We start from the raw sequence: 12,063 nt of genomic DNA on the forward strand, positions 1-12,063 counted from the left end.
TTGCTTTGTAGGAAAGTGCAGAGCATGGTGCTACACACTCCAGTAAAATCACGGCCGCAAAATAACGCGACGTATACGATCCTAACTCCCATTGAAATGAATGGGATCTTTTTGTGAGCGCAATCTGCTCAAACGTGTATACGTGCCAGATTGCGCTCTACTTTCCTCCATGTGAACTCACCCTATGTTTGCATCTATTTTCCTCTGTTTTTAACATCCCTAAACCTGATCTGAATGCATGACACAAATGTGGTGTGCGCGGCCCCTAATCCTGTATCCACGCCACTCCGCTGTCAGTTGTGCGGTGTCTTTTTTGGTTATTGGGCTAATGTGAATGAGGAGGGTTGTGCACAAATTCATCTGAGCCCATCATCCATTCATCTGATGCCTTTATTTCTTCCATATACTTGATAACAAAGTGACCTAGATCTCAAAAACCCAAGTACAGTACCTGAAAAATGTGTCTGTATGTTCCAAGCTCTCTTGGTGGTGTGTATCATTGTTTATCTGGTTAGGTAGTACTGCAATAGGCTATTTGCACAATAAATTCCTAGGCCATATGCTGTCCACCTCTTACCTAATGATAAGAGGTTCTGGGTAGCTCGGGAACACAGCTAGCCACATAGGGTAAACGGTATATAAAGCTGCATTTGCAGTTAATAAAACCTGGAGGGACACTGTCTACTTTGAAAGTCTCTATCCATTACAAGATTATTATTATTATTATTATTATTATTATTATTTATATAGCACCATTAATTCCATGGTGCTTTACATTTGGGGGTTTACATACAGTACACAAACTATACAAACAGATATACCGTATATACTTGAGTATAAGCCGACCCTAATATAAGCCAAGGCCCCTAATTTTACCACAAAAAAATGGGAAAACTTATTGACTCGAGTATAAGCCTAGGGGGGAAATGCAGCAGCTACTGGAAAATTTCAGAAATGAAAATGGTCGGAGTTTTTGGGTGCAGTAGTTGCTGGGTGCTGGGAAAGGGGTGGGGTGTTTTGGTTGTCTGTTTGCCCCTTCCCTGAGATTGAGGACTGCTTTTTCTTCCCCCACTTGGAATTCAGTCTGACTGAATATAGGGTATCTGCAGTGCTCCTATTAACCCCTTCCTGACGGAACAGGAGCACTGCAGATCCTATACTCAGTAGACCGAGCACTTTCAGACACCGAGATACCCAATGTGTATGTATTCTAGGGAAAGGAGGGATTTAGAACTTTTATTTATTTATTTATTTATTTTTTTGCACTATTTTATGGGAGATTCTATACATTGATATAAGCTGAGGGGGGCTTTTTCAGTAGAAAACCTGGGCTTACGAATTCGGCTTATACTCGAGTATATACGGTAATACTAACAATGACTGACTGGCACAGTGGGATAGAGGGCCCTGCCCACAAGGGCTTACAGTCTATGAGGGATAGAGACAGAAGGTGAGGGGAGAGATTGTTCAGGTGGTGGCAGTAGTGTTACTGGAGCTTGTAGGCCTTCTTGAGTCTTCAGGGCCTTCTTGAAGCCTGTGATTGTGGGGGTCAGTCTTATATTTCTTGGCTATGAGTTCCAGAGTATGAGGGATGCACGGAAGAAATCTTGGAGACAGTTATGTGATGAGTGAAAAGAGTAGAGCGGAGTAGGAAGTCTTTGGAGGGTTGGAGGTTACGTGTGGGCAGGTAGCGGGAGATTAAGTCAGAGACACATGGAAGGGACATGTTGTGGATGGCTTTGTATGTCAGTGTTAGTATTTTGAGCTCTCTTCGCTGGGCAACAGGTAGTCAGTGAAGGGCTTGGCAGACGGGAGCAGCTGATGAAGAACGGGGGGTGAGGTGGATTAAGCGAGCAGCATAGTATAAGGTGGACTGGAGGGGGGAGAGAGTATTCGCTGGGAGGCCATGGAGAAGATGATAATGTTCTATGGCAAGGTGGTGGAATAAAGACAATACCATGACGACGACTCAAGATCATATTTTTTAATTTTTTTGGAATGCTAAACAGTACTTTCTCATTGCTGTGTGATCTTTTGCTGTTGTTTTTGAATTATTTTATTTTAAAGAAAAGAGCAAATAATATCCAGCGTATTATGCTGTCATTTACAAGTTACAGGTGACATTTAATAGCTGCTAAAGCTTATTGGTAAATGCTCCTAATAGAGGAGTCTTGTTGGAGCCCATGGCATTGTGCCCTAGGTAAACAAAAGAGTGGAAACGTGGACGAAGTAATCCACCTTAGCTCCCTGTATCACTCAGTATCACTATCAAGTCACTGCTCCTGTCTCACACTGGACTTTAGATCCAATGCCAATAAACGTTTTATCTGTGGAGGATTAACGCTTTCTATGGGATCTCTGCTGGCACCTGTTGGCTGTTAACATGAGCCATCCGATACAGTTATAGATTATGAAATCCGCTTTATTTACGGTATTATATATATTTTCTGCTGTGGTTTGTACACGTTTAGAGGGTGCTGTGCTTTCTGTACATTGCAGCATGATCTCCGACAATAATCTAATCTACTTTTTAAGTAAAAAGAAGTGAAAAAAAGAAAAGCAGCATGACGCCTGCTTGTTAATGGTGTGATGGGTCAGGGCTGTGGGCAGAGTACTCTGAACTTTCATAACCTTCTGAGGATCTATGACATCATGTGACCCATGCGGTTGAAGTGGTAGCTTTTACTTCTCTAGTGACTTGGGTCAGCTGAGTTTATATTAGGAGTATAAAGGATATATTCCTGAAATATTGATGTTTTTATGGTTCTATCAGAGAACAAATTATTTTTTTAGAGGGATCCTTATAATTATTATTGTAATGATCCAAAAGTAAAGACAAAAAGAAAACTGAACTTCTGAAATAGAGGACAAAATATTTAAAACTGCTCATAGTAAGTCCCCAACATTTATAGTGTGGCTAGAGCTTTACACCCCCATTTGCTTGCAGATCTTCAATTCTCTTTTTTTTTTTTTATGTAGATTGTGAACCCCACATAGAGCTCACAATGTACATTTTTTCTCTCTGTCAGTATGTCTTTGAAATATGGCATGGAAATCCATACAAACACGGGGAGAACATACAAACTCCTTGCAGATGTTTTTTTTTTTTGCCCTTGGCGGGATTTGAACACCAGGACTCCAGCGCTGCAAGGCTGCAGTGCTAACCACTGAGCCACGGTGTGGCCCCATTTGCTTGCAGAGCTTGTCAGTGGCAGCTGCCCATATATCCACGTGGACAAAATTGTTGGTCCCTCTCGTTTAATGAAAGAAAAACTCACAATAGTTACAGAAATAACTTGAATCTGACAAAAGTACCATATATACTCGAGTATAAGCCGAGGCCCCTAATTTTACCACAAAAAACTGGGAAAACTTATTGACTCGAGTATAAACCGAGGGGGGGAAATACAGCAGCTACTGGAAAATTTCAAAAATTAAAATGGTTGGAGTTTTTGGGTGCAGTAGTTGCTGGGTGCTGGGGGGGGGAGTGTTTTGTTTGTCTGTCTGCCCCTTCCCTGAGCTTGAGGACTGAGTTTTTTTCCCCCACTTGGACTTCAGCCTGGCTGAATATAGGGTATCTGCAGTGCTCCTATTAACCCCTTCCGGACGGAACAAGAGCACTGCAGATCCCCTATATTCAGTAGACCGGGCATTTTCAGACACAGGGATACCTAATGTGTATGTGTTTCACAGGAATTTTCTACTTTTATATGTATTCTAGGGAAAGGAGTGATTTAGAACTTTTATTTACTTTATTTTTTTTTATTATATATTTTTTTTAAAGCTTCTTTTTTCCCCCACTATTTTATGGGAGATTCTATACATTACTATTGCGGCTGGTCGTAGACCCTCTCCCCCCCCCCCCCCCCAAAAAAAAATTAAATATATATATATATATATATATATATATATATATATATATATATATAAATATTTATTTATTTATGTTTTTGCTTGACTCGAGTATAAGCCGAGGGGGGCTTTTTCAGCACAAAAACTGTTTTGAAAAATTTGGCTTATACTCTAGTATATACGGTAATAATAATAATAAAAAAAATGATGACAAACCACAAAGCTTCTGGGAGAATTTCCTATGGCACTGTCCTATGGCATTGCCACATCACATCAGCTGTCACATCAGCTGTTCATAAGACAGAAAAATGAAGCATATCTTGAAAAGAACACTGTCCCTACTGTTAAACATGGAGGAGGCTCTGTTATGTTCTGGGGCTGCTTTGCTGCATCTGGCACTGGGTGTCTTGAATCTGTGCAGGGTACAATGAAATCTCAAGATTATCAAGGAATTCTAGAGACATATGTGCTGCCCAGTGTCAGAAAGCTTGGTCTCAGTCACAGGTCATGGGTCTTGCAACAGGATAATGACCCAAAACACGCAGCTAAAAACATTCAAGAATGGCTAAGAGGAAAACATTGGACTATTCTGAAGTGGCCTTCTATGAGCCTTGATCTAAGTCCTATTGAGCATCTTTGGAAGGAGCGAAAACATGCCGTCTGGAAAAGGCGACCTTCAAACCCAAGACAAATGAAGCAGTTTGCTCATGAGGAGGGGGCCAAAATACCTTCTTTTTCACAATAACTATAATGTTCCAAAACAGGCAACTGGGTATTAAAGAGGACCTTTCATGTGCTCCTGCATATTTGGTTTTATACACTGCTAGAAAGCCAACAGTGCACTGAATACAGCACACATTTAGTTTTCCCATTATGTGCTCCTGAGCTGGAGATATCAGTGCCGTTAGTTTTGCCACTGATCTCTGCCCACTGTCAGAACTGGTCCATAGCCCTGTACTGTCAGACGGGGCATTTCTTACCGCAAGAATGACGCTGAGCTGTGAGGAATGCCCACACCCCAGTGAAAGTCTATGGATGAGTACTGTCAGAAGGGGCATTCCTCAAAGCCCAGCTAGACTGTCAGGATCGCCTTCCTGAAAGTGGACAGAGTTTAATGCTGAAACTAATGGCACCGATTTCTCCAGCCTGGGGGCACAGAAAGGGAAACTGTCAGCTTTCTAGTGATATATAAAACCGCATGTGCTGCAGGACATGAAAGGTCCTCTTTTAACTTTTAGGGTTTATTTATACTCCACTATAGTCATATTGCCCTGTTTGTAATGTTTTTCGCCGTGGCCAAAATTCTGCATTTTTGCAACGTGAGGCCCTCGACGTAAATATGTATGGCAAATACCCTAAAAGATCCACTACAAAATCAGCAATAACTAATGTAGATTTTGATGTGGATTTGTTATTGATTTTGCTCAGAATTTGGATCAAAATTCGTGTGAAAAAATGTCTATGTGGATGCATCCTTTGTGGCCTTACTGTACTATTGTATTATTTTTGTGTGTGGGTGGGTTTAATTCAGTTCAGTTGTAAAGAGGACCTTTCATTACCTAAACCAACCCCAACTCTTTGAATCCTTCTAATAGGTGTCTCTCTACTGATTCCAGCACAGTTGGTACTATTTCTGTAGCCTGTACTGTTCCCTAGCAATAAATGCAGTTCATTTCTGTATGAGATATGTTGTCACAAGGGTGGGCAGTAGGAGTGCTAGACAGTAGAGAGTCTTATTGGCATATCAGACAGGTTCAGCAGAGTGGCACGTATTAAAGGATGTAAAGAACTGTGGTGGGAAAGGTCTTCTTTAAAAGTCCTAGTTTGTAAACCCTTGGCCTTTGGTTTTAACTTCTATTTGGCGACCCAGCAGCAATGCTGCGATCAGTGCCCCAATTGTTTGCAGTCTCCTCATGCCTCATTCAAAGCTGACCAAGGCACCATTTTGACTTTGGTGCACGGGTGCTGCCATTTTAACGTGGCTCGTAATCCCTGGAACGAGATTTAGGGACCAGTGATACATTAACACAGCCGGAGCCTATTAAAAGTTCCCAGGCTTGTCGTTAACTGACTTCTTTTAGGGCCCCTTCACACGGCGTAAGCGCTCGGCTCATTCCGAGCCGTACATGCGAGCGCTTCTAAACACTTCCCGTTCACTTCAATGGGAGCGCGCGTAAAGCCGGCTTTACGAGCGCTCCCATTGAAGTGAATTGGAAGTGTTTAGAAGCGCTAGCGTGTACGGCTCGGAATGAGCCGAGCGCTTACGCCGTGTGAAGGGGCCCTTATGGGCTGCCTAGTCCCTAGAGCTTTTTTGGTGTTTTACCTCAGATGAATTCAGCGCACTGTCGGCCTTCTAGCGGTGTATTACACCGCAAGTGCCCAAGGACATGAAAGATCTTTAAGTGGGAGAACTTGCACAATTGGTGGCTGACGAAATACTTTTTTTTTTCCCCGCTGTAATTCTGAAATCATCAGACCTTCCCCAATTGCTATGAGTAAAAAGTATATCGGAACATATCTTATGCAGCGCTGTGCACTGAAGTATGAAAACAGTTACAGGTGACAGAATATGGCAACTGCAAAAAATAATTTTTTTTCAAAGTTTTGGATTTTTTTTAGGGGTTAAAATGTAAAAAAAAAATCTATCAATTTGGTACCCCCAGAATTATACCAACCCATAGAATACTGGTGACTTTTCATTTTGGCTACACAGTGAAATAGTGAACACCGTAAAAACGAGGCCTGCAAAAAAGTTCACAAACGCAGTTTTTTTCCAATTCCATTTAATTTTTTTTTTTTTTTTTTTCAGTTTAGCAGTACATCATACGGAATATCAAGTAGTATCATTGCAAAGTACAATTGCAAAAATTAAGTACACGTACACCTTTGTGAATGAAAGAAATGTTGTGGCTTTAGGAAGGAGGGGAATAGAAAAAAAATTCGAAAAATTGGCTGTGGTGGGAAAGGGTTAAAATTTTTTTCCAAATTTAAAATGTCATTATATTAACCTGTCATATTTAATGCAGACCAGTGACATAACTAAGAATGGCGGGGCCCCGTGGCGAACTTTTGACATGGGGCCCCCCCGACCGACACCAACGACCTCGACCGACCGACTCCCCCCTCCCCCCCCCCATATGCCCCATAGTGGCCCCTGCACACAGTATTATTGCCCCATAGTGGCCCTTGCACACAGTATTATGCCCCATAGTGGCCCCTGCGCACAGTATTATGCCCCATTGTGGCCCCTGCATATACTATTATGCCCCATAATGAACACCCATGAACAATTATTATACTCTGGGGTCTTTTCAGACCCCAGAGTATAATAATCGAAGACCCAAGGGGTCAAGCATAAAAAACACTGTCACTTGACCCAGGACGCAGGTCCCGGTCAAGTGACGTCAGGGACGTCACACAAGTAGGCCCGATGCCTGTATGGAGCGCGGAAAGGTAAGTAACACTATTTTTTATGTTCCCTTACCTCTCCCGGACCTCCAATCATTATACTCGGGGGTCTGATAAAATAATAATAATAATATATAATAATATATAATATAATATATAATAATAGTGTTTGTGGGGCCTCTGCCAGGATCGGTAAGTAAATAGGGCCTATTATAGCCTATTAAGGAGAAAAAAAACGCAGCGGTAGCGGCTGTCGCCAGGCCCCTAATGTCCCATGGCCTGTGGCAGTCGCTACCCCTGCTACCCGAGTAGTTACGCCACTGATGCAGACAGTATAACTACATCTTTCTAGAAGAAGCTTGACTGGTTTCTGTTATCTTGGCTCTCTTCTCATAGTATTTACTCTTGGCATCAATGTCAAGCTTGCTATTTACACATGCCTAACCAGTAACTCAGCTTGATATAAATTGGAATACCGGCCAAAGTGAAGTTCTTCTCGAGTTTTCCTTAAGCATGTGCTTATGAATTGGCAGTTTTGTGCGCAGATTCTTTATCTGTGGCCATAGTATGATGCCAGTTTTTAATAGAAACATGTACATCCAATATGGATTTTTTTCTTTATCCTTTTAGAAAGTTTTACTGTCTGTTGAAAATGAGAATGTCAATATAAAAAATGATAACTTTGCAGTACTATTGAATTATGTGTAGTAACTGCATACAATCTTTTTCTTACAAACCTAAGACTAGTTTCACATCAGCTCCAGAGTCTCCGTTTTTGCCAATGCCAGGCAGATTTGGTCTTATGGGTATACATCTTCTGCCATCTAGTCACTAAAAGGGTAAAACCATCCCTACCTCACCTCTCTTTGGTATTCAATCACTTCAACCTCTTATAACCAAAACATTTGTAAGATTGTAATTGGTTTCTGCTCACTTACACAATACTCAGTATTTTAAAATAGCCAAAGTCAATAGTAGGTTTAGTAGACAGAAGTATAAGTGGCTTCCTTTATATTCTCCATTGCCTTTGAAGTCAGGGCTCGTTCACATCTGCGGAAACTTAGGTTTCCGTTTCCTGCCTAAAACACAGGCAGGATACGGAAACCTGCAGGAGTCTCTCTCACCCATTCATTTGAATGGGTGAGAGAGATGTCCGGCTGTGAGCGGCGGTGAGCGTTTTGCTCTCTCCGCCGCGAAACCGGGTTTTTTAATCCGGACACAGAGTCGGACATGCAGTACTCTGTGTCCGGATAAAAAAATCCGGTTTCGCGGTGGAGAGCCTAAAACGCTCACCGCCGCTCACGGCCGGACCCGGTCTATGGTTTCCGTCTTTTAGCGTGCAGAAGACGGAAACCATAGAACGGAGACCCCAAACGCAGGTGTGAACCCAGCGTCACTCAAAATAATGCACAAAATCTGCAATAAAAAAATGTATTTTTCTTCAACTTATGGCCTCCGCCTTAAATGTTTAACTTTTCAGACAATTTAGCCTCTCTTAACATGTGACTCATTTAGCATTTGATTCTGGACCAAAGTAAAGTGCACTTTTATTTAGAAATGTTATTTTGTTGTCTCAAAAACCTTTTAGGTCAGGGCCTTGTGTTGTGAAAATGCCGTGATTTGGCCATGGGGAACAAGTCATGGCAAAACATGCTGCATTTTACAGTACCTGCAAAATGGATGGCATTCTGGCTAATCCCATCCACACCTCAGAAAGTATCTGCAATGGAAATGCTGTGATTTGAAAAACTGTTGTGTTTTTGTAAAAGTCAGCATGTCAGATATACCTGCGGACACTGTGCAGTTCCCGTTTAGATATAATAGGGAAAAGCGCTGCAGAAAAAAACACAGGCACATTTTTTGATTTCCTGGTGACATCCCGTTTCACTGTTTCCGGCGACGGGAAGCCATCAGTACTCCTCTCTCTCCCCCCGTCCGCTGTCCCCCTCATACTCTCCAACGCTCACTGGCCACCGCTTCCTTCACAAGTGAGCTGTGCAATAGGTAGGTAGGGCTAGTAGTCCACGGGCTAGCTAGGGAAACGGGTGGGGGGGTTATGAGGGAGGAAATGAGAGGGGGGATCTGAGTGAACTGCAATGCATCATGGTAGTTGTAGGCTAAGACAACAGAAAGCTACCCATGTAACTGAGAGAATATTTTAGCTTCTACAAAGTAAGGAGAGTCTATGTATTTTTTATATATATTTGTGACCAGGTTCTTGTGTTGTTACTGATGATATGTTAGTTGTAGTCAGCAAGCTGCTTTCCTGACTGCTCAGATCTTTTGTTTTTTTTTATGTTGGGTATCTTTTTAGCTGCATCATAACCTGGATTTGCAGTACAGTGTCCCTGGATATGCTATTTTATACTCAGTTGGGCTTTTCACAGTTACTTTTTATTTATTTTTACTTTTTACAATTACTGTTGTTAGAATTAAATATAAAGAAATCAGTAGTGGTAATAGTAGTAATGGATTGGAGAGTGGGGCAGACTGCTTTATTGTACATGCCCATAGCTTGAGTAAGAAAAGTAGAATGTATAAAGGAGCTATTAACAAAAAAAAAACAAAAAAAAAAACTGGTAGGATACTATGTATGAAGGCTTATACAGTCAGAAAACACATTGAGTATGGACTTTTATTCACTGGTACTAATCGGAATGACAGCAAGCAGAGATCTAGAAAAACATGAGGAATTAATAAAGAAATTATGTTAGAAAATTATTTAAGTTTTCATTATACTAAGAATAACATTTATTTGCCAAAACTCGACAAGTCTTCAACAACTGTTGGCGTGTTCCTACACAATGCTGATGGTGCCAGACTGTTAAAGACACACCCCTTTGATAAGGGTAATAGTAACACCCATTTGTCCATTTATTCATAAATTCATTGGCGAATCCATGCCGTGCTTTTATTACCCTATAGCTATAAAATGTGTAGCTGAGGGTTTTACATTCCAGCTTTGTTTCTAGAAGATGTTGTCCTGGTGAAAATGCTTTTGTTAGCCTGTGTACAATATTCCATATTTGTGATGTGTTAGTAATGTTATAGTTATGTGTGTAGAAGTTTCAGTTTAGGGATAAGTATGTCTTCTTCATTACTACTGCTACATGTAATTTCCTTTATTGCACGAGATTCACCCACTTATGGTCTTATATTTAAATACTTGTTATTTAGCAATTTCTTTGTTGTTAGATTAACATGTTGAATATTAGCTGAAAGTCAGACTCTGCTCTAAAGGGGCTTTATCATTGGGAAAAGTCATTTTTAACTAAACATATACTTGCATAGCCTTTAGAAAGTCTATTCCACACATACCTTTTGTATGTTAATCCCCTCAGAAGTTTTTGAATGTGCCTGTTTTTAACCATATGCTAGTTAGCCTCCAGCATGCACTGGAAGTCTCAGCGAACACCCTCTCTATGTGTGGGAGATGAGTCATCATCAACAGCAGCCTGTGCTGGAGGCTAATTAGCATATGAATAAAAAAGGGCTCATTCAAAAATTACTGAGGCGATAAGCATACAAAAGGTAGGTGTGAAATAGCCTCTCTAAAGGCTATCCAAGTATTTGCTTAGCTAAAAATGACTTTTTCCAATGATAGAGGACCTTTTCACCGACAACAAGTCCAGTTCCTTACATCAATTAAAAGGTGCTGCTCCACAGTAGGAATTTTTCTGTAGCCCCCGTCATTACCGAGTAATCAGTGCTGATTTCTTTTGTGTCTGACTTTCTGTTTAGGCTCTGTACTATCAGGAGGGCGGTGTCGGGAAGGACAAGGCAAGGGGGGTGATTCTGAGATCTGACACTGGCTGCCTTTGATTGGAGCTCTGTATCACGCCCCCTGTAAGACACCGCCCGTCTGACGTTATAGAATCTTAATTGCACATCATGCATCAAAACTAACTGTGTTTGTTACTTGGGAATGGGGGGAGCTAGAGAGAAAATTCTAGCTGTGCTGGAATCAGTGGAGCATATTAATAGATGCTAAGAACTAGAATTGGAGGAGGTGGTGAAGCCACTTAGTGATAAATACTGTGGAAATGTTCTGCTAATAATAAGCAGGGGTGCTGGAAGTTTTTTAGATTCTGTTCACACAATTATAGACTTGGACAAATTCTTCCTAGTTCTAAGAACAAGCTCAAGTTATTTAACCAGTAAAAAAAAATGGTTTGCATTCAGGGACCAAATAACTACAGTGTTATTAATATACTGTAACAACATGGTAAAGATGACCTGTTCCTGGGTGATTTAGTTATTTCTTTCTTTCTTTACAGCATAGGGAGGTTTAAAGGGAGTCTATCATTGGGCATTTCATTTTCCACAGAGCGGATCCCTTAGAAAACAATAGCATCAGTTTCCCTCTGGCGTTTTTACACCATGCTATATGGAATCTACTATGCCAGTTCACAGGACATATGTGAGATAGTTGTATACCCTCAACATTGACATTTTAGGGAGGGTTCACACGGTGTAACGTGCCGCGTGATGTGGCACGTCTACGCCGCGGGAGCCTTTGCGGGCCGTACACGCTCCCATTGATTTCAAAATCACGGACGCAAAATAGCGCGGCGCATACGATCCCCGCTCCCATTGAAATCAATGGGAGCGTGTACGGCCCGCAACGGCTCCCGTGGCTAGACGTGCCACATCACGCGGCACGTTACACCGTGTGAACCCTCCCTTATTTTGTTTTCTATTGCTGTCCAATTTCTGCCTATGAAGCAGATGTTTACTACAGCAAACTATTTCACTGCAGTAATATACTACAGTATGATCCCTTAATAAAAGCTCCAAATCTAA

The 12,063-nt window shown here is 41.4% G+C and overlaps 1 protein-coding gene across 2 annotated transcripts in view; it reads left to right on the forward strand.

The window, feature by feature from the left end:
* Positions 1-12,063, forward strand: part of CDS1 (CDP-diacylglycerol synthase 1) — a 62,698-nt gene that overhangs the window by 17,156 nt on the left and 33,479 nt on the right. The gene's annotated exons all lie outside the window — the stretch shown is intronic.

This window comes from Leptodactylus fuscus, chromosome 1 (assembly GCF_031893055.1).
Source record: "Leptodactylus fuscus isolate aLepFus1 chromosome 1, aLepFus1.hap2, whole genome shotgun sequence".
In the NCBI taxonomy this organism is placed as follows: Eukaryota; Metazoa; Chordata; class Amphibia; order Anura; family Leptodactylidae; genus Leptodactylus; species Leptodactylus fuscus.